Raw genomic sequence first — 24,728 nt, forward strand, 5'->3', positions numbered from 1 at the left:
GTTAGTATGTCTGCCCCGCAAGCGCATTACACTTTCATGCATTGGGGCTCTTAACAGTGGAAGGCATGCAGTCCAATATGTCCACTTGTTATTACTGGATGTGCATATCACCACATGCTTTCACAGATCTATATTTACTGAATATCACATCAATATGCTGAATGTAGTAGGTTTAATGGATGCTTGATGCATTTAGGTGGTATCCACACTGCATGCATAAAAAATGATTGTCGGAAGGGAAGACTGTTGAATTAAGAGTGCAAGGCAGCATTTTGCATTCAAACACCAAAGTCCCAATTTACAGTATATACGTTGATCATTTCTGCTCCCTGTGAAATTGGGCATTTTTCCAAGTTTGTGCAGTCGCTGGATTAATCAGCTCAAGGAAGCCATTCGGGGGTTGACCTTGGCCTACTTGCCGTGATACTGAGTACAGCCACAATGTGTTCCCATCGCTGCCTCATGACTGGAGATAGCCAAATACTGTTTCTGTGGTCATGCTGGGTAATAGAGCCAAACCACAAACTTCCTCTAATGGTCTCCTCCCTCTTTGTACGGCTATGTGACTGTGCCAGCAATTAAAAAGAAATGTGTTATTTTAATCTCTCTCTCTCTCTCTCTCTCTCTCACCTGCACTCTCTCTTTCTTTCTTTCTCTCTGTGCTCTGCTTCCTGCAGCTATTAGGTTCTACATCACTTGTAATTGTTTGAAGGGTCATTATCTCATATTTTCCTTCTGTTTACTTTTGCACAACATTCTCACTCCGAAACTGACCTGTTAAGTAAAGTTTTGAAACAGCTCAGTCAGTGACGCATCTGTCTTTGCCAAATTTGACATAAATGGAGAACCCAGGTTCAAATCACACGACATGCTCTGCTCCAGTCCTCCCTCCATCTGCTGCACAAGTTGTAATGTCATCAGGTTTTTGACATAATCACCAAGGAAACGGAACACAGCAAGGAAAACAAAGGTAATTTTGCAGTCCTCTTAACCTAACCACAGATCTCTTCCCCACTGATCATCACAACTTTTGAATTTTCAACACATTGTTCTCTTTCCTTAATGATGGTCATGTTTCTCTTGACAGTTGTGAAAGCATTACAAGAATGTTTTGACATGATTGTGCCGGGTCAACCTTTCCCACGTTCACAGAATGCAGATCGTGGTCTGACTCTGCTTCCCATGATGATAAATATGTTCACACGACACCTGAACCCACCCACATGTGCTAGGGTTAGTGGTAGTGTTGTGCTGAACCACTGATGTCTTGTAAGATCCCACACCAAATAAAACCGGAGCTGGTGTTGCCGATACCACTATCATATCGGTACCAATGAAACCAATAAAAGCCAAATATATGAAGGCAAAGTTAGCATGTGAAGAAAGGACTTACAAATTAAGAAGAATGACAGCATGTTTTATTGATTAACCAGAGGGAAATTACTTCTTGCTAGTTGCATTTAACTCATTCTATTCATGGCATTTGAACTCAAACTTTGATGTCGTTGTCATGTTGCCTTAAGCTTTTAGTCTATTAATTAAGCAAAAAATATACACAATGCAGCATTCATCACACTTCTGTTACTGTCGTGTCATCTATTCTTCAACTAGAGTCATGTTTTGTGCACATTGGCAAGAGGTAATACCTTAAAAGGTATAAACGCCTTCCCTACATGGGTTAACTACTTGCAGTGGTTTACTGTGTGTGGCTCAGTGCAAACTTTATTTGAGATTTATGCAAAGTTGCTTAGAAATAAGAACTTGGAACAGTTCAATAGTTACAGAGTATATTGCGGAAGTGGCCATGGGCAACAAACAGATTTGACCTGGAAACTTTGAAGAAGTTGATATAAATCCAGAAAAAGTTGTGTTTGAAAGCAGGCACATCAGTTAACCAAATGTTCTGTGATTTCATCTAAAATGATTCAAGATTAGTTTAGCGCTTTCCTGAATAATTCATGTAAAAACAAATAAAGAATTATCCAACTGTGTTGTAGTGTAAGCAGTGGTGAAAGGTTTACATGTTTGCATAGCAACATATTGATTATTATACATTTTTGTAAAATGGCAGGCTTATAATCTCTTTAGATGCACAATGTCCAACATTTTCTGAGTTCCCAGAACAAGAATTTGCAAAAGAATGAAAGCTCAATCAGCTTAGGTTATGCCATAATGGAGAATAGGGGCAGAGGTATCAGCAACCTCTTGCGTGCCAAAGTCAATATGTTTGTCAGATTGCCCCTGAACAGAGTAACGGTGCTCTATAAATGATTCCTTGTTCCATATAATGAAGACTCTTTCAGCTGGCTCTTGCTGTTGGCTGTGACTTTGCCCGAGAGCATAATTCTCACTTGTTCTATCCTATTGTGACTGAATGGCTTTGAAATAGAAGCAGGCTCACAACCTGACTTACAATTATAGCTTGGCTATTTCTGTCAGGACACAAGAGGTTGTCTGTGCCCTCATGTTTGTGCTCTGCTGATATGAAACCAAACACAACCAGATTTGTTTACTCCGTTATATGTATTCCCTTCTAAAACAATTTTGTCCGGGTCAGGAGATAAATGTTGCTTGTTACTTCTGGTTAAGAGTACGCTTCAGTTGTAGATAAACTCTAAAACATACTGTGGTGCATACTGTGCATGTGTGTGAATGGGGTGAACGCACTGTGGGCAAGTTGAAATAACAAAGAGACGATGTATTCATGTAACTTTTGCATGTTGTACAAACAATTGGAACTGCTGTCGAGTGGGTAGAGATGTCAGGACCTAATGATGTAAATAAAAGACTAAGCATAAAAGTGAATGTTAGAGAAATCTCAAAGGACACCCAAAGAGTACACAGAACTTGGTACATTTCAAACAGAAATGTGCATACAGGGTTGATTAAAAAAATAAACAAACCTGCAGACAAGATGAAACATCAGGAAATTAGGTTTACGAGAGACAGACTACCACACTTACATTTATAATTACTTGCATAATTTTTGCATCAATCATTCGCAAACACATTTTTGGATTGTGAAAGGAAACGGAGTATGATATTTTCCAGACGACATTAATCACACTCTTTTTTTGGTTGTTTAGCATGTCATGTGACTTTTATTAGCAACATATTCTATTATATATCAACATATACATACCATACCATGCACATGCCATCGCGATCTACTAGATGGCTCTGTATGACAACAGAATGCTGCAACAGTACCACAGAAAAGCCTCCATAATGACCATATTTGACTGACAGAGGAAGAAAAATGTGGTAAAAAACAAAAAATCAACACAGCAGAATTTAAAATAAAAATGACAAATCATGCCACAGTAAATGGGAACAGAGATGCAGAAAGAGGTTGGGGCGTCTGAGAAATTGGCCGAGACCTATCAAAGGTGCAATTATATCTAGGCATGGAAAAATAAATGTGTGTCATACTTTTCAACAAATACAACCTATACTCAGGTGCCAGTTAAAATCTAGGAAAAATATAGTACGCAGAGTGCATACAGAAAGTCCCCGAAGCCCAAACCTGGAACAATCCTGCAGCGAGATGAGTCCCTACACCTCTGCATGGTGTTAATAATCCATGAATCCATTTATTTCTGTCAGGTCTCATCGGTTTGAAATGAGATGTCCAATTATACCAAAGCAGATCATCAGAGTCAGAATTGTCTTTATTGTCATTGTAACAGGTACAACAAAATTGCATACAAACTTTCCAAGAAATACACACGCACATTTTTTTGACGAGTCTCTCATCTATTTATCATTGTGAATAACCCCAATCGGAGAGGCTCAGGCCGTCAGTTTCAACTTCAGATACAGTGCATTGGTCTTTTGCAATAGGAAATATAGATATCTGTGCATTAGTTGTTGAGGTTAACTGATTTCAGAAAATGTTATGCCTCCACAGGATTGACTTGAATTGCAAATGAGACGTCTCAATACGAAGAAAATACAGCCTTTTTTCACTTGACATTGACGGTATAAAAATGTGAATGTTTTGCATAAACATACTTGCCAAAGAAATGTTAAATTGAGCAGGAGTTTTTCCAATGAGATATCGTAGTGCCAGAAATTGTACAACGGCAGAGCCTTTTTATTTATGTTTTTCCTTCTTCTGCACATGTTACCGCTTAAACTTCAGTTTGTTTGAACAAAGGAATTCTTGCAATCCCTTCTAGATGACCAGGAATCTGAGCATCCATGGAATCTAAAATCTTAAATGTGAAATAGCTTATGCATAAGCCATAGCTACAAACGTAGATTATTAGGACATATGTCCTTGTTTGAACTATTCAAATATCATAGTGGACAATAAATTCACTATTCATGTTTTCTGAAAGGAGCTATTGAGCCTTGGTGGACGGTGCATGAAATGTCATTTTGTGTAAAGTTATTTGTGAATTTATGTGGTGCATATCAACAATCTTCACCACATATTACTGATGTGTGCTGCTGATTGCGCTTAAAGCAATTTGTCAATGTCCAAGACTGAAATTGAAACAAAATCCTAAATGAGCCACAAATAAAGATAAAGAAAATCAGAAGCTTGTGAAGAGTGGTTGTGGTTGGACTTTGTGTAGGACTCTGGGACTGATGACAATTGTGTGCCTTTCATTTCTCCTCCTAACAAGGTCGTGGGAGAACATTTGGTTGTTTACTAATAATGTCTCCGGGGTAAACTATGCGCTCATATTCCATTAATCATGTACATCCTCAAAATCTGAAAAGCACCAAAAGAGGTGATTTTGTCTGGCTCATGAGTAAAAACTGCCAATCCAATGTGTCTTGTTAAGGTTACTAAATTATTTACATTACTCAATAGGCTGTTTATTATTTTCACAACAGGAGGGATAGCCCAATGGGAACATTTAACTAGGGGGGAAGGTCCAATGCGAGCATTTATCAATATAATGTTATTTATCAGTGGAGTACACTGTTGAGATTTCTGAGCCAGGGCTGGGGCCATAAATTTAAGCTTGCAGAATCCTCAGTCAGATAAAGAATCAATGAGTCTGGCAGATTAGACCAACATATTTCACTAAATAGCCCCACTGTCCCGACACGCTGTCCATGGGGGGGTGGAGGTTACGGTTGGCAGGTTAACAGCAAGGCTGCTGAAATTAACAAAACAATGGTGCATTTGTGCGATTTTACTTACAGGCGAGTTGAAAACATCTCTCATCTGCCTTCAGATTACCGACTAACACTGCCTAACTACGGTTTGTTGTATCTCCTCAAAGGTACAGTGTCTTGGATCAATAAGGAATGCAGAGCTGCTCAAATCACCATTCTTGTCAGCAAATCACTTCCACTGAAAATAATTTAGACTGTATTTTTTTACAGTGCTTATTGATATATATATATATATATTTTTTTTTTTTTTTAATTCCCCTCTCGCCCTCCACGGGCGGTCACCTTTCTTTCTATTCCAAGCTCGGGTCCTGGGAGCTGAAGGGTCCTGCGCAGTATCTTTGCTGTTCCAAGTACTGCACTTTTCTGGACTGAGATGTCCGAGGTTGTTCCAGGGATCTGCTGTAGCCACTCCTCCAGTTTGGGGGTTACTCCCCCGAGTGCTCCGATTACCACGGGCATTACTGTCACCTTCACCTTCCAAGCCATCTCCAGCTCCTCTCTGAGCCCTTGGTATTTCTCAATATATATATATATATATTAAAAATAAAAAAAAATTCATAAAAAGTCCTGCAATACAGCTACTATGCAAGACTACATAGCTTTTATGGTAGACATAAATGCACTTTTATTTAAATTAGCGACTGTGTTGTTGTGCACGTGGAAAAACAACAATAACATGTGGTCTTTCATTTAGTTGTCATGAATACTGAGTCACTTTGAGGATTGATAGTGGTGCTTCTCTTCCAGTAGCTGGTTCACTGAACCAGTTCCAGAGCTGCCCGTCACTGGAGACAACAGGCTTGCTAATACTAATGCTATGGTTCAGTAAGCAGGATGGCGACATTGGGAGAAGGAGGACTTTTGCAACTCCCTAACAACATAAGTCACAATGCGTCCACCTCAACTTTCACAATGGTAATCAAGTATTTTACTCGTTTCAAAAATGTGTGATATTGCAGGCCACTGACTGGTATTGTGGAATTTTCTTTTCTTCCCTATGTTGTTTTTGTCATGGCTATAAAGTGCTTATAGGGAGACTACACAGTGCAGGTATATTTTGGTTGATATCTGCCTAAACTATCACTTTGTGAAGTTACATAGATATGCATAGAACTTTCACAGAAACCTTTGTCCATAGTTAGCTGTGTTTGACTCCAGCACCCCTTGAGAGCACACACACATGCAGAGATACAGATAGTTATGTAGACCAAACAACAGGTTGAATCAAAGCAATTTCAAAGCGGAATCTGAGCAAACTGGTCATTCTAATTACGGCATGCTAGTATAGGAACCTGGTGGGGTGCTTGAGGAAAACTGTAATCAAGACCTCAGGCGGCAGGGCTCTGTAGTGAAGTGGCTCTCTACATGTGAAGTTAATATGAAGGCATGAAATTGCAAATTCATGACCCTTGAATGCAGCGTGCACTGGCTGTGAGGTCAGTCCTGGACTTGTTCTGTTTCTGTGCCCTCTCATGCTGAGAGGAAAGGCTGCATAGCTCTCCCGACTGGAATATTGGGAACAGGATCATTTTACAAAGAATCTGAAGCGGCAGGTGTAGCACAGCATGGTACAATTGCTTAACCTGTCTTTAACAAGGGCCAAAACACATAAATCGAACAGCAGACCATGACTTTATAGTCCATCCTATTCTTGTCCTCATTTTACTTTGGTTTTACAACACAGTATATGGCTGAATGGAATATTACTGCAAATCGTTCTGCTATTATGAATAGACCATGCAGACAAAGAACAGGGCATGCATTGACTCTTAACAAGCCTTTTATTTTGCCATTCATGTTTTTTTTTTCTCAGCCTGAACTGACGCGTTTCAATGCCAACCAACTCAATAACTGTTGTCGCCCTTTAAATGTCCATTACAAAATCTAACTGGTTGAGCCATTAAAAGCACCCTTGAAACAAAAGCCGCCACCATATCTTCAGGAAAGAAAGCTTCAGATTTAATTGAGAATGTCTGCCAGTCTGTTGAGTGTGAAGTAACTGGAATAGAAAATTAAATTTTTGGCTGGAGTTGTACGACAAAATTAGCCGCGATGGGAAATGTCAAAATAGGAAAAGAGAGAGGCGTGGAGAAAACAAAGTATGTTAAAAGATGGATACTTTGGCATACACTGGCTACACTCCAAGCTTTTGGGATACATTCATTTGGAAGCTTTGAAGTGCATTAATGTAATATTATGAACTCCCAAAGTGGAGAGTGCAGACAGGACTTTCTCGCGCCGACTGGCAGGATGTCCATCATCACTTTTAGTTTGAAAAGGGCTGCTTCACAATCAGAGTTCAATTTATTTTGAAAATGAGATCTGTTTTCAGCCCTTACATAAATCTAATATTTTCTCTGGCCTGAACCAGAACCAATGCATTCATGAATATTTAGGCCCTCCAGATGTAATATGTCACCATGAAGTAATCAAATGTCATTTCAATGCTAATAGTGGATTTACATTTGTATCACATGTATAATATGCTGAGATCTTAAGAAGTTGGATACTCACTCCTTCATGCATGCGTTCATTCATGCATTAATTTATTCATTCATGCACTCACTTAAGTGACCTCTTTCAATTCTTTCCATTTCATTTTAAAATCTTGACCTAGTTACTGTATCATGTTGAGAGCATTTTGTATAATTATTGAGCATCAGGGTTAAAAAGGTGGAAATATTGGGGTTTTTTTGGGGTTCTTTTTGGTATAAAAATAAAAGAAAATGTGATTCCAACAAATCATCTCAACTAATTATTCCTATCTTGAACTGTTTAAGAAGAAAACATTTTTTTTCCACCAAACCTTTCCAGAGTATAATACATTGCAAATAGGGTGTGTTTATCTTGAGCTTCTGATTTGAATCATCATAGTGCTTCATGTAATTGCTTCTGAAGCTGACAAACAAACAAAGAGATAAGATAAACAAAGCAGTTGTATGACAAGACAAAGCAGAGGAAAGTGCTGGGATCAACGGGCTTGGCTCGGTCCTTTGAGAAATTAAATCACTTTTGGTCTGTGGATTTTATCTGTTTTGTGAAGAGAGGTGTGAATGTCACCCGTGATATTTGTTGCACCCAGTAAATATTGATAGATGCAGCTCGGTAATGAAGTTGAGAAAGTGCAGGTGTGTGGGAAGCCTCGCTCAGTGGATATGATGACTGAGTCACAGCTACATCTTTTCTACCTACATATTATCCTAAAGTCCATATTTGAATTGTTGTTTTTTTTTTTTTTTTCAATTCATGAAGAAAATAGTTTAGACTACAATTACAACGTAATCGTGTTGACACTTGATACAAGGACGGAAGTTATGAATGCTTTCAAATATAATCGAAATGCTACACACCTTAAAATGAATTATAGGAAGCCGGAACCTGATTTTGAAAATGAGTATTATGTCTACCACACTTTTGTCTCAATATCAGACATTGTTCACACAACGACATGCTCGGAGCCACTGAAAGCGCAACTTTTTGAAAACGCTATATTAATTGAAAGATAAACAGAAACTTTAGTTAGTAAGAAGATAGATTGAACATGTTCTCTAAAGGTTGAGACGTGCTTGTAAAGGATCCACAGCTCTTGCTGAGCACTCAATAACCCATTTGACCCATTTCATTGGAAGAGTGTGTCTGAGTACACATCGGTTTGGTAATATCTTTACATCTGTCATTACCTTTTGGTTTAGATGGTATAAAATCCTTTCTGCCACACAATGTGGGTGAAATAGCAGGCCCAGAGCAGAGCCAACCAGAAGCAGGGAAATTACTTAATGTTGAAAACATGCATTGCTGTATGTGCATACATGTATGGAATATTTCCAATAGTTTTGTTTTGAGGAAGACATTAAAGTCATGCAAGCTTAGTTTTTCTCGGGTTTCTCCAGAAACATGCGTTAAAGATTAACTTCAAACCTTTCAATTTGTATATAGAAAATAGCATGTATAAACTAAAAACTGCTTTCTCTGCAGTTATATCACTGCACACTGCTCCTGTACAACATTTCCTAAGCAACCTTAGCTTGTTTTCTCAGGTCAAGCTCTGTTAAGATCATTAGTGTGCAGTAAACTTTAGTGAACATTGTTCATATGTGCCAATAGCTACACTCGATGTTCAAAGTCATTTCAGTGCCTTGCCCCCCCTATAAAGAACACATCGGTCAAATTCAATACAAGGGGCATTATTCACATTTGATGGACCTTTTCATTCTTTTGTGAAGTCCGACACTTTAAACATTACCTTCTCATTGCATCCCTGAGGAATGGATTGAAACTATGGTGCACACGCTGCACTTGGTCCCTAACTTGCATTTGCATTGCTTCAAGAGCGACTTGCTCTGAAAGGATTGCGAATACAGGTGGATTGATCGTGATACAACTGCCTTTGGATTTGATCAGAAAAATAAATATGGTGAAATTAGTACACACTGCAAAAATGGTATTTATACAGATGTGAATTACAATAGCTCTGGAGATTTGATTTGTACACACTTGTAAAGAGACACTAAGCAGTGATGTGCAATACCTGGGACTTCTACCAATTGATACGGACTGTACAGAAGCATTATTCGTTAACCGACACAGTAGTTGTCTTCACATTATGAAATGACACCAAAGCAGAGACTGTTCTTTCTTGTTGCCTCTCCGGACATTCCACAAATAGTCTTTGTTGTTTTTCAGATTTTAAAAACCTTTGCACGACTGCATTAGTAACCTGCTGTCATCAATATGCATTTCAGTCTCTGACTTGATGATGTTAGAGCAGCAGAAGTTGACAATCCAATGACAAGTGGAGCCGAGAAGTTCCCGCTTATCGACAAAGAAGCAGTCGGGTAGAAAGAGTAAAAACTTTCTTTTGAGAAGAACACATGAAGGTTGTTATTGGAGTTGGACTCCATGGTGGCATTGTGGGGAACAATCTCGCCTCAAAGGAGCGAGGTTGTCAAGTTTGCGGGGCTTCTTATGTGGAGTTGCATGTTTTCCTGCATGCATGCATGTGGGAATTTCCTCCAGTGGAGGCAGATCATTGGTGACTCCAGATGTGAATGCGGGTGTGTTGTTGTCTACCTGGGATCATCATGTGAAGGTAAATCTTAAACCAGGGGTCTGCTATCTTTATGACTTAAAGAGACGATTTTTCCAATTTTACACCAAATGGATTCAACGCAGTTTAACTTTTAACTTCTCCACTCTTGTGATTTTTGTTGTTGTTTTAACTCATTTACCTTTAGGTTAAAAAGTATCACATTAGTGTGTTGAGCTGCAAAATAAATGCGTCTCTTGGAAAGCGTGATACTTAAAATTACAAAGAAATCAATAGGGTGGTTTTTACACCTCATTTAGTTAAAGCTTGATGGAGCCACAGGATCGGGGCTAAAGAGCCACATGTGACTCCAGTGCCGTGAGTTTCCATGAGTTTAATGAGCAGTAAGAAAGATGGATGGGTAGTTTGCAGAGTATCCTATAACACATTTGATATCAGGGATTTTGATCTTTTTATGTTCATGAACTTTAGTGAAATTGAAACAGACCTCCTTACTTTAGATAATGGAGTATAAAAAAAACATGTTTTCCACAAGCACAAGATTGTGTATGATGTTCACTATTTAAAACACATATGCTACATGACAATCAAAAAGCTTTGTCTGTTGCCAAAATTCCTGGGGTCATAACAAAAGATAAACAAATGACCTTATAAAAGGCTTTTATTCAGACTGTTTTGTTTTTTCATTGAGTGTCTCATTTATCCAGTAGCATACATTGCCACAGGACATTTACATGTATGCTTATCCCAAATTGACCCAAACAGTGAAAGTAATTTCTCTTTACTCTCTAAACCTCCAGCAACCATACAAATGCATATAAACACTCCAGCTAGACGAATAATCAAGTTTTTATTTTACAGATGCTTGTGAAGCCTCCTCACATAATTTTAAACAAGGTGACATTTCCATTTGAGTGTGAATTAAAAATGTTGGGTTTTTTTTCCCAACTCACCTTGGACAGAAAGTTCCACACATGCATCACTTCCCACTTGTTTAACTTGCTTTGCCTCATTAAAATGTACCCACAATTCAAAAATTACATTAAGTAATGGCGCTGTTATCATATCATATTAGTGTGATTATCCAGCCACAATGAATCCTCTGATCTTGTAGGGTCATGAAGTACAAGCTTCTTTGTGTGCCTTTATATTTTGTGTTTTTTTACCCAATTTCAGCTGTTGCTTTTAATGTTCCTGGCAGGAGTGATTTCAGTAACTGACTCCCTGAATAACAACAGGATCATAAAATGATCCATGTGCCACTGTAAAAAAAAAAAAAAAAGACTGAAGGACATTTCATGCCAGGCTAAATTATATCATTGTCTAATAACAAAGGGACGGCAAACAATGTTTGCTTTAAAGCATTTTTAATCCAATGTCGAGAAAAGGTTAAAAATGTCAAGGTAATAAAAGACATTTGCTCCTATTCCTCACTTATATTTTTAAAAAATAACAGAAGTTGTTGATGCACGGTAACCTATTTGTCTTCGTCATAAATGCCCCATCAACAACCCTTACATGTCAGTTTGAAATATGAATCCCCCTCCCTGTCCCTGAATGCTGTGTATACTTCATCGACATTTGCCGAGCTTGTGCCTGTCTGGCTGCAGGCGCTTGATGTAGATTTTCTCAAAGACCTCTTTGGGGATTGTTCACATTGGCCCGGGGATGAAATCTGAATGATGGATTCGTTACTGCCTCCAGTGACTATCTTTAGCCTCATATACCTTCACAGTTTTGTTTTACCGCCTGTAAATGAGGTGCAATTTTGAAAAGAAATTGCAGCCAGGACTCACAGCACACGGATAAAGGCATGTGTCTGTAATGGCCAAAACGCTTGGGACCACAAAGGTGAATCCATGTCAGTGCCAGTGAATTACCACGCTGCTGGAAGGGGGATGGGTGAGACTGGAGTGGGCTAGAGGTAAAGAGGCCAAATTGTAACAGATTGCCCACCTAAACCTCTGCCCTTAAGCAAAAAAAAATGGACTTTAGGGATGAGGGTGCCAGTCACAGCATAATTGATGCTGGGCTGGGTACAGGGTAAGTCCCATCTGCCACTGACTATTTGGGAGACCAAAAAAAAAAAAAAAAAGCATTCCCTTTTGTCCTGTCTCAACCAAGCCTTCAAACTGTGTTGGCAAAATCCTCTCTTCTGTCCCCCTTGTCCTCATTATAAGCACAAAGCTGTAAGTCCAAGCCTGGTTTACCCTCAGAGAGCGACAGCCTGGGGAAAGACGTATACGGTTATGACATATCGTATTTCCTATCATATGGGTACACAACAAGAGGGGGTGAAAAAAAGCAAAACAGTGTCCAAGATCCAACACCATTCTCTTTGTGGTGGATAGGAAAAAATATATATTTTGCAAGCAATCTTTGCTGATAGTTTTCAATAAAACCTCTGTGAACCTTGTGAGATGTTATTTTTATGTGGTTTACTTCAAATAGCAGTGTTTACTGTCTTCCCTGATGTGGCGCTTTCAAGTCTCCATAATCGTGTGCCACTTGATGGGCAGCTGCCATTGCTCCGCAAATCAATGATTAAACCACATTTCTTAAGATAAGTATTTTCCAACATATTTCTTTCTCATCCCAGAACACAGGATCAGTCGTGGAGTACAAGCATGTTGTATACGTGTGCTGCATTTTCAGCAACATTGGCATGATTAATGGGCCTCGAAACTGGGGAACTTGTTCAGTGTGACACAAGCTTTTGTCTCTGGATGTCATCCTCTTCCTCTTCCTGACAGGCACCAGAATCTCCCTTTCTTAGCAAACGGCTTCACCACTGGCTGGTTCACCAAGGCGAGGGGGATCCGATATGAGCTGACAGCATAGTAATAACCCGTGCAAATTAACAGGGTGGGGGTGTAAATGCAAATGCTAAATGCACAATAGAAAAAGTGATTAAAAAAATATCTGTGTGTTTTATCTCGTGGTGCTGCTCATACTGTGGCATAAAGGATTTCAATAGAAGCAGACTTAGGTGCAAAGAACTCATGCCAGTAATCATTTCAACATTTCTTCTTTTTTTTCTTTCCTCTTGAGAGGACTTAACTTTGATTGTTTTAGAGGCTGCATTCTCCCACTCCCACTGCTACGATTGTAGTCCATCCAACTGCTTGCGTGCCTTCTCAAAATGAGGAATATTGAGATTTAGCGGTGTTTTATGTTTTACTTTGCATCATTATTATTTTTTTTCCCACTTAATACTACAAACACACGCATGTGACAGTTGCCGAGTGTATGATTTGCATACATAGATCTCCTGTAGGACTAATCCCAGCCAGAGTGCATAATGAGAGCAGAGTGGGACTTATGTCTTATGCATTGCCAAGAGCCAGTACTATGAAATTTGTTTTTGGTGTTTCAGACGCCAAAATTATATCCTCAAGCCTACATGTAAAGTTGAGATTATAAAGGTGTCTCTGGGATGAACCAATTAACTCTCTTTTCAGAGTCTTCTGGGATGGATATTAGGTGAAAGAGTCAATTAAACTGACATTTTGAATTTCCGAGCACTTAATTTGTAGTAATGTGGCATGGGCATTTCTGTTTCCACTCTTCATGCTTAACCCCTCACTTTTGCCTTTGTGTTTGGGACCAATTACCAACAACACTTAGGAGCGGCCAAGTAATACACAGCCTTTACTCTGAAGATGTCCTTCTGGAGGCGGCTTGTTCACGCCTAATTGAATGGTACTAAATGTACATGAAATTGCTTTGGCAACAATGCTGGAGAGCCATGTAAGACTTGTACGGTGACCAACAAAAAGAGAAAAATAAAGGAAATGGACAAGAGGACAGTACAAGTCTAAGCCAGAGAAATGTCAAGAAGCACAATAAAGTCTTTTTGTGACTGTGTGCCTTGCTGCTTTGAGTGAATACAGTTATATGGAGAAATGCTTCTTTCTATCTTTTGATATATTCAGACAAGCAGGTTTCAAAATCTGTTTGGAACCATGCTTATTAATAAAGTCACATTTTATTTATCATACCTTTAGATCCATAACCAACTTAGTGCTCATCAAGCAAATCTCTTAAGGGTTCTGTTTATAAACCTCTGACATCGTGTTCTCTTTGCTATTGAAGAGTGTGGTGTCATCATGCCAATGTCTGAAGAGCTTTAAGAGTTAGATAAAAGGTTATGGATACTTCTGAGTCTGGTTGGGGATTTAGAAAGTTCCCCGGATTTATTAAAAATAAAACAGCTCTTTCAGAAAAACCTTTCGTAAGTGGTGCACATATCAACTGCCAATTTATCCACAACTGTGCTGCCTGAGCAAAGTCAGCCCAGGAGCAGACCATTTGATGCATAGAACAATCTCAAAGGAAGCCCAAAACTATCGCAGGGTCTGCAGGTAGCTCCAGAAACTAATGGTGTAAAAGTGCATCAATCAGTATTCACAAGGAGAATGCAGAAATTACATCTGTGTGTGAGGTGTGCCAGGAAAGGCAAAGTTCGAAACACTCATACCAACTTTGTACAATACGAGGTGTTCCTCCACTCTCTCAAAGACTAAGAAGTTCGCACTTGTGTTTTAACATATCAATCTACGGATAATGACAGTCCATCATGTCTGAGAATTTCAAGTTGAGCTTTAAGTCTAATTAGACAATGATCATAATTATATGAACTGCAAAACAAGAATTAGAGAATTACTCTTAGTAAAGAGGAAACCCATGTTTGATTCCCATTGAAATGTTCTGGGGGAATTTGAAAATCCATTACATGCAAGAAAACCCTGAACATTTTGCATCTCAAGGAGTTTTTTTTATGGAACAGTGGTCAGATATTAGAAAACCAATGTAAGAGACTGGTGGGCAATTGTGCAAAATGCATTCAAGATGGTAGTTTTACTAAAGGAGGTAAAACTGCCTCTGAGGCAACAGAGCAATATTTTACCATTTGATATTGTGGTTGCATATGTGAGACAATTTGCATGGGGTAATGTTTATGGATAGCATTTTTTTTTCTGCCTTTGTGGGAATAGTTTCAAGGTGCATCAAATACTTGCTTGTGCAAATATATTGACTTTACAATCAATGCCTGTCCCAGGATGACATGATAGATTACATCATATGACAGGCTTTTCTTTTAAATGTACATGAAAACCTAGGCGGGTTGTAACTTGGAGAGTACCAATGAGAAATGTACTGGTATTAATATGGTAAGTTGCCCTTAAGGAGCTTTTTAAATTGGCCAATTTAGTTAAATACAGATGAGAAAGTTTGCTATACTACTGTGCACATATGACAAGTAAACATTAAAAATGTTCTTTAACCCATAAATATCACTAATAAATCTTTTTCAAGTATTTTCCCCGGAAGCTTCATGTATTGCTACCATAGTGAAAGCAGCAATCAAAGTAAACATAAAGCTTGCTTTTTAATCCTTCAACTATAGACCACTGTAATTGTTTTTGAAGAGGACAAGTTGCCCCGTGAGTTCAGTGAAGGATTATGGCAAAGGAACATAGAAAAGGAAACGAGTGCTGAGAGAACTTGAGAGTCAATTAGCAGTACTTAGGAGGGCAGAATATCTGAGTAAACAAGAAGAGGGAACAACTTAAAGGTCCGTTTATCTTTTATAAAGACATCCTTATTTTTGCCACAATGTTGCTTAATCCGAGTTGGCGAAGAAAAGTATCACGGTAAAGCTTGAGGAATAAGTAAGAAAACTGATTGGATGGAAGACGATGGAAGTTTTTGGCCAGATAGAACACTATGAAACAAAGGAAGCGTTAATACTGGGTCATACTGAGGGTCTGACCCCTGTACTTGGAGAAATTTAGAAGTTAGTATGGAAAAAGTAAGGAAAACAAAGAGTTTTGCCAGAATAGGTATGTGTGACCAAACTAAACGAGTGCATTGAACTTAGCAAATTATCTTCCCTTCTAGTGTCTATATTTAACTCAAAATGCTTCACAGAGTTAGTCACAGTCACTCTTTCACACACCATTGACAGCATCTTTTTCTTCAGTGCCATGGCGAAAAACACGTCTGGACATTGATGACTTGTGATGGGAATCAAACTGCCAAACTTTGAGATTAGAAGATGACACAGTCTCCATTGTCACATTGCAGGATGTATTGGGTTTGTTTTGTAATTTATCATCAGATCTTGATCTGTTAAAGTTCGAAATTTGCACATGTTTTTATCGGGAGAAGAAATTTGTCATTGTACTTCACAGAAACATCAGAAATGTTACATATGAAATAAACACTGCAGGTTGATCTGTTCTAGCCTTCAATGAGACCCATTGTGTACATCAATTTGACCCATTGGTGCAGCTTCCTTGCAGTGAAAATTAGAGAAACTGAACAAGAATTTCAAGCAGGTTGGATGAAGGCTTCAGTTCAGTAAGTCCTCTGTGAAAGGACAAAAATAAAAAGCTTTGCATTTTTTTGAAGATGAGGAGAAAAATAAAAACCCTATCTTTTTATTTTCAAGAGAAACCACTTAAGAATCCAGGAAGATATTTAAAAAATAGCTTGAATGATGCAGAGCAAGTTGGGGAGCTCGGGACAAATGTTAGAAAAAATATGACATTTTGTACTTCCATAAAGACTGAACAAGAAGTTCAAATTTATTCTTGTGGCTTTTTATAGGAAAAATACAGTGACTGATTAGTTCATATATTGTGGAAGTGGTTTGGACTGCATCAGCAGTGATGCACTGTATCGGATGTGCATCCTTCTAATGGTACTGTCGAGATTGTCAGCAGAATTTAAGACCAGCATTGGAGTTTCAGGGCAGATGTAGTAATGACGTTGGCACAAGCACGAATGGCACGTAGAAAATGAAACACAAAGCAAGTCGATCTTTGACAAAAGCATCAGGTGCAGCAGGGATGGAGGGGCCTTCGTCGGCGCTCAGGTGTTCTTCAACAGAATCAAACTGTTTCTGTAGAGACACACCTGATGTCAGCAGAGGCTTCAAACACATGACCTGGTTCAAATAACTGCAACATTAATTTCTTACCAAGAGACAAAACTACAGGGATTGCTGGCAAGAAACAAACATGTAGAAACGGTGTTAAGCAACAAATACACACTAGGAGGGAAGGGATTGACGAGACTCAGGTGCCAGCGCTACTGGAGTCATCAGAGAGGAACACATAAAGCACATGAAAACACCAGACATGGACTAGAAGAAATAAAGCAAAATGAATATCTAGAACACGTTGTATACATAAAATTGTGACCTGAAACGAAATATCAGAAACCATAAACACTGGAAGCCGTGCAGACATGACACAGGAGGGAGGCGAAAGAATGGGAGCATAAAACGAGGGCGGTGACAACCAATGACGGATCTGAAGCGCCATGAGGAAAAGGCAGAGTTGTGTGTTCATGGCTGCTGGGGGTAAGCAAGTAAAGTTACTGAACCGGGAAAGTTTCCGGAGAGCGAGCGCTTGGCTGGAAGGACCCGTGGTGCAGGGAGTGCTGTTTCCTTCCAGGAGCAACATATGGTATACCTCTGCCTCAAAAGAACCTTGGGCATTTCTGTCTACGTGAACCAAGGAGAAAACAGCTGTGCAGGGCAGTCGTAGGGTCTTGAGGAGAATGTGTAGTGTGGTAGAAACATGCCCAAAAGCTACTTTATTTGTTTTCAAGATAATTATTTGCTTCTTATAATGAGCCGTATTCCCAACCTCTGACCAGGGCCTCTGCAGGAACAGCCTATTGAATAGTGTCAGGGATCTCTTTCAACAGAAAAAAAAAAAAAAGGATTATTTAAATACTCCACTTCTTCTTCTTTTTTTTTTTTTAACTGCAGCCATAAGGCAAATAGCAATATCAAAACCAGCACCACCAGACTGATAAAAGCTTCCTCATTGAGAATGTGACATTATTTAACTGCTGTTCCCACCCCTGTGAGCCGGTCACTGTAAAACACTGAAGCCGAGGAATGTCATTTTTCTAATTAACAGTTATCAGTAAACTTTGCGACTTTGTTTTTATAGAGTAGTCTGGTCTCAGTCTATCTTCTGCATCTGGAGTTGTCATGTTTTCCCTCTGTGTTTATGGGTTTTTCTCCAGGTACTCAGATTTTCACAGTCCAAACACATGCTTTGGACATTTATTAGTGACTGTGATTTGGCAGTATGTGTGAATGAATGTGTGTACTGAAGTAGCAATGGGTTGAGGGTGTAACCTTCCTTCATCCATTGTCAGCTGGGATTGGCTCCAGCCTCTCGTAACCCTGAGCGGAATAGATTGGTATAGAAGATGGATGAAAGGATGTACTACTGCTCTAAATATTTCAAACGACTGTACTGAGTCTCTTTGAAATGTAATTTCAGCCCGCCTGCATTACAGCTATACGTTTGTCAGCTGTAATGAGAGTGTAAGTCCATTTTGATTTAATTTGATTTGATTTCAGATTTTAAGATGTTGTAAAGAGGAGTTAATTTCATTTCATAGCACATACATGAACAAGGGGTAGTTCTTGTGAATTCTTCCGTTTTACATACACACAAGGATCACAGCAATGACATTCATGCACTGTCACCTTGTTTGTAGCTATGGCGCAATGACAATTTGTCTCATTAAGACACCATACAGTAAAGGTACAGTGGGACATTCGGTGAAGGAAGGTGGTGAATTGAGTTGGTTTACTCCTGGGACATTGTATTCAATGATATTGTACTTTATGTGAAACTTATTAGTTTCAGTCTGGCTCGGATAGTTGTGGCAGAATAAGTTTAAAGAAAACAAGTGTCCTCTGAAGATACTGCCAAGTACCTTGCTCTTAAACCTCTATTGAGAGATACTCAGAAGCACAAGTTTCTCTGGAGCTTTACCAGAAATATTCTGTCCTGAGAGGAAGTCAATAAAGTACAATATGACATTAACTCATTATCCTTGCGAGGCATTTCAGCCCTTCCATCTGCAATCTCATTTTGCTTTTTATCTTGGAGATCCCTATTACATCCGATATTGTCTCTCCATCTTTGACAAGCAGAAATATTTTTTTTAGAATTTCTTTGGGGTCCACTTCTGTCTCTTTCGTCCTGTGCTATTATTTCCAGTTCCAACCCCAAAGAACCTCTACAAATTCTAATATGAAACTGTTTTGCATATTGATGGCTCTTTGTCACCTCAAGACCCTGGTTTAATGTGATTTGAAAGATACAACTTTGTGTCCAGAATATGTGGGAACCCAGTGAATTCACTCCACCTGCTTCATGAAAGACAGATCAAAGCACATTTTTTTAATTTTGGTGTTTTGAAACATGATTGAAATTAGAATTTGAAACCTTTGTTCATCTCCACGGTGGGACATGGTGATCTAATGCTCCCCTGTTTGAGCATGGCAGGTATCCACACAGGATAGGTGGTAATTTAAAATCCAATATACATTAAATAAAGAGCGTCCGTACCAAGCAGTCACTCGTTCCAATTTACAGGAAGAAATACCTGATTCTAATTGTTGGATTACAGGCATGGAGTCTTCCTGTGTGGGGTTTGCGTGTCGTTTTTGTTTGTTCTTTTTCTGTCTACTCTGGCTTCCTCATCTCATCCAACGATATTCATGTCAGGTTATGTGAATGTGAAATTGTCTGTATACTGTCCATTTTCCAGGATATGAATGGCCTTTTACCAATAATCAGATGGGATTGGTTCCATCCGCCAGTTTATAAAATATCAACAGAAGATGTTATAACTATACTGCGTATGCTGTTTTTCAACTTCAGAGATCAAGTTATTTTATCTCACGTCATCAGAAAAGGATTTATTGTTGCATCCTTTCACTCCCAGACTTCCAAGGGCAGTGATGCAATTTGCTTAGAGATATATCCCAGCATGCAGTTGGTGAAATAAATCTTTATTATAGCATGCAGTAACCAGAATTTCAAAGGGATAACCAAAACTATAGATGAATAAATACAAACTTCATTTCTGATTTGAGAAATACTTTGTGTGATCACATAGTTTTCTTCTTGTTGTGAGAATGTTTTAACTCACTTACAGAGACTCATGTTTAAAAGTCTTAATCTTTCAGTCGTGTTTGATGATCAGACCACCTGAGAGCAACGATGTTTAACATTTCAAATCCATTATGATTACTTCAGAACATTCACAATCAAAACTAAAACCTCATCAAATGCTCATCAATGTGCTTTTGTCACTCAGTATAAAAGTACAAGCCAGGAACACTGTGTAACTGTTGTCTTGTTGTACTGCATTACTTCCAGGGCTCACGTAATGCATTCCAAGCGTCTGGCTCCAACCTTACAATGAATTGTTTAATCTTATAAACCTTAAAAAGAGTGTGAAACATGTTTTGCTCCTTTTTTTTCCCCCTTGAATGATTTACCAGGTGTTCTACAGATGATCCTTTTATTGCTGATCTTTTCCGCTTGTGACTTATGAGGAGATACAGGCCAACGTATTCAATAGTTTTAGGTTTCAGACAAATAAAGCGATATAGCGATATATATGCAGATGCACACACACTTATGCATGTCAGTGTGCCCACCTAGAAACAGACACACAGCCTTCCTCCCCCATAAGCCCACCCTCAGAGATGTGGACTTGAGGGCAAGGTCCTTAGTACAAGGGGATGTTGGGAGTGTTTCTTGCGAGTCCAGCTGTCTCCAGAGCTCAAAATCCCTTAATTATGAGGCCAGGAAGAGAAAGTCTCTCTAGGGCATTAAGCACGCTTCTGTTCTCTCACCAATCACATTTGCAGATTTTTTTCCCATCTTTTTTGTGTGTGTCTTTGTTATGGTTTGGGATGATAGCAGAGTAATGGCGCTTGAGGACATTGAAGAAAAGGGAGGTGTTAAACAAGTAATGGATGGAGAGATCATTATCAATGTAGTCCAGAGTAGCACTACCAGAGATAATATAAGTAAATGTATTTATTCCTAATGCAGTCATTTACAAAACCACTAAACACTATATTGGTAGTGGGACTGTAGATATTTTGCAAGTTTCAGGATTAGTATTGTTTTTTTTAATATTTTTATAAGCATTTGCAGCCTCATTTAAGAGTTATTTATGTTGTTTTTTGGTGAATGAAAGAAAGACGATGCTTTAAATGATTTCATCAGCCAAACACTTTATTCCATAACCTCTTTCAACAAAGAGCCCTTCTATAATTTTTAGACCACTTTTTGAGCATTGGGACATGCTGGGGAACTATATATATATATTTGTTTCAGGTCGACGTGTCTTCAGGACTTCATAAACAAAGAGAAGCAAATAAAATCCCAAAGACTTTGATCAGTAAGTTTTAAAGGAGAATTTCTGCTGCGACAGTTCAAGTCCAGAACGAGATCCTCAAACAACAAACAAACAAACAACAAACAAAACGACACTTCATTCCAACTTTATCCAAACCGGATTCTTTTTCTGACGAAACGACTCCAGGGCGAGTTTTGCAGGATGTGCATTAATCTGATCAACGTTTCCTGAACGAACCTCCGACTCGTTTCTTTCCTGACAAACAAATCGACTCCGAGCAAAACGTGAATCCAGAGGAAAACTAAAAATAAACAATACGTTAGTAACAAAACAAAACAAGGGCTTCGGCCATGTGTGTGTGTTTGTTATATACACATGTATATATATATATATATATTGACTTGAATATTTATATAAGTTTAGATAAGTTTTTCCCAAGACTACATGTTGGTTAGCAAACTTGGTATAGGCTTTCTTTCAGTATTATTATTAAATGAATAGGTTTTTCTCCTCTGTTTAGTATGAACACTATACCAGCATCGACTGAAGTGTTAGTAACCTTCTCAGGAGACTAATTTAATTACTCATCCATTGTTCTAAAATGAGTGTCATAAAGATCTGACTAAAACTACAAACTTCATCGTGCAGAGGAAATTAAAAAAAACAAATGATAGAAGTTTGCTCAACCTTTAACAAGCAGGGCTAGGGAGAACTGCAATTAAATGAGGTATGAAAGGCTCAGACTTCATCATCACAGACGATCATTTTAATCCTGTGCAGGGTTGTTGTGTTTGCAAAAAAAAAAAAGCGATCTCTGCAAAATTGCTCTCATCTTTAATAATGGCAAATATTTCCCGAATGTTTATTGCCCTCTTAGATGTTGACTCCCATTAGTGCCCCCCCCACACACACACACACACACACACACACACAGTGCAGAAAACAACAGAGCATTGCGATCAATGTGCAGTTGCCCTGAACTAACTTGACCAGAGTGAGAAATAATTTATCTCAGCATTGACAAGGTTGTGTTACTGATTTCATTCTAACTAAACAGGAACCTTGTTACCACTGCTTTGCACAAGCACTTTGCAGGGGATTATCAATACTTATCACTCAAGTGGAAACTTACAATTTAATGGTAATTATTTCAAATCCATTAGGATTAGTTTTCACAAGATTATTCATGTCTAAATTAAGTGTGTGGGTTTTTGTATGTTAAAACTCTCCACAGATTGCTCCAAAAACGCTATTGATCTATTTGTGTGCACAGCTGCTAATACAGTGTAAATGAATCATAATCTTTAATGACATATTGTAGTATCATAGGAAGCTTTTTTACAAGAAGGAAATGGCCATTTATGTTTGGACTATGTTTACTAGACTCCACAAAAAGGAATGTAATGGTGTTTTAAAGCAGAGAGCAATCAATATTTTAAATCCATAAACGTGGATGGCTTATTTTTTACTGTCTGATTATATGCTCTGCAATTTCATTGTATTAGAGCACTTCACACACTCTGACTCTCTGAGTGTTTGAGCATGATTGGTCAGGCAGAGACAACCCTGAAAGCTTATCATACGCCAGGTTGAGACAGGCTTGTCAGTAAGCTAATGGAGTGTTCTAAGGTTAATTTACAACCATATGAATTTCATCAATAAGCAATTACGAGGTGTGGAAACACTGAGACACGAGGGCCAGCAGCTGAACCCCCCCCCCCCCCCCCCCCCCCCCAACCTCTTCCTGCTTTTAATCAATTAATTGCTGTGGTATGTCTGTTTAAAACCACTTGATAGATTTACACATAACACTCAAATGTGGGAAAAACCCACAGCCTGACCTTACTGCTATCCTCATCTGTCGGAAACACTTTCTTACTTTTGGAATGTTTCTATTTTCACCGTACACAATCCTTGACCCATTTTGCAAATGTTTCTCTGGAATAGACCTCAAGCGTCTTAAAGAACTCCTGTAACATACATGCTATTAAGTCTGGAGAGTAATACATATGTCTGATGCAAATCTGTAGTGGTTGGTGCTTCACAGCAAGGGACCCTGGCTCCGCCTCTGTGTATGTGTTCATGCTTACTCCAAAACATGCATATGACTATACTATATGCTCAATCACACAATCCTATGTTAGTTTTTATCAGCATACATTTCAAGCCGTCCATCCATGTTCTTCAATGGTCGTAGTGGCATTACGGAGAGCAAAGAAGCCCTTCCTAGGGAACACCTCTGTTCCCTGCAACTTCCTTCAGCTCTCAGGTCAAATCAGAGATAGAATTTCTCAGCTGGCCCTTGCGCGACTTCAGGGCGTCCTCCCAGTTGGACGTCCCTGGTAAACCTCTAATTTGGGGCAACCCGAGGGCATCCTAATCAGATGCCCAGACCACCTCAACTGGATGTTAATGTTAGAGGGTGGGCAGCCCACCGTTGAGAAGAATTCTTCACTCTTATAACGAAGAGTGACGCTTGCCACCCTGAGGAGAAAACTAATTTCAGGCGCTTATATTGACAATCTTATTCAAACGGTGACGACTGAAAGTTCATGACCATAGATACAGGTGGAGATATAGAACGATTAAACATAACTTTACAGCTTAGCTTCTTCTACACCACAATATTACAGTACAGTGACTGCAATTTTGCACCATTGTCAGGGACGTGGTCGTTTGAAAGTCAGGTAAACATGTTTACTTTGTCGAGAATTATTATGAGAGTGTCCCGAGAGAAGTTTTGTGAGAGGTGTTCAGGGGTTTGTGTGCCGGGTTTCCTGCTTCCGGGCTATCCGGTCTTTGTACTTTTGCTGCAGATGTGGTTTGTATACTCAGGAGTAAGTCATAGTTGTTCAAGGTGGGAGCTGCAGTCTGCTAAGGTTGTTGTTTGTCTCCCCTTCTGCTGATGATCCATCTTCACGGGCAGGATGTCGAGGTGCACCCGAGGCCAGGCAGCCATGCTAGAATAGCCACAGGTCTTACCTCTCCCATTAGGTTAACAGCAAAGGGGAGAGGCAAGGCAGACGACACATCATCTGTCAGATAAAACAAAACATAATGTCAAATATTTCATTTGTCCACTAAGCACGTTGGATGAAAACAAATCAACATTTTATGTGTAATTACTGTATGAAACAGTTTTAAAAACAGACTATTTATACTTATTAGTGCCATAGAAGTGACGCTGTTACAGTGTGGCGTACAGTGGTAGATAAAAAGCTTCACACAAAATAACAGGTAGATATTTTAAATACAAGAATAATGCAGTGTCTTCGGTTAATGTATGTGCCTTTCTTTTGTTATTGTCCTCATCAGAATGCAACTGGTCCTCGAGCATTTGTCC

The 24,728-nt window shown here is 39.0% G+C and overlaps 1 protein-coding gene across 2 annotated transcripts in view; it reads left to right on the plus strand.

Annotated features, from left to right (window-relative positions):
* Positions 1–24,728, plus strand: part of igsf21a (immunoglobin superfamily, member 21a) — a gene marked incomplete at both ends in the record, with an annotated part of 186,120 nt that overhangs the window by 129,727 nt on the left and 31,665 nt on the right. The window lies entirely within an intron of this gene.

Source organism: Blennius ocellaris, assembly GCF_963422515.1.
Source record: "Blennius ocellaris genome assembly, chromosome: 4".
In the NCBI taxonomy this organism is placed as follows: Eukaryota; Metazoa; Chordata; class Actinopteri; order Blenniiformes; family Blenniidae; genus Blennius; species Blennius ocellaris.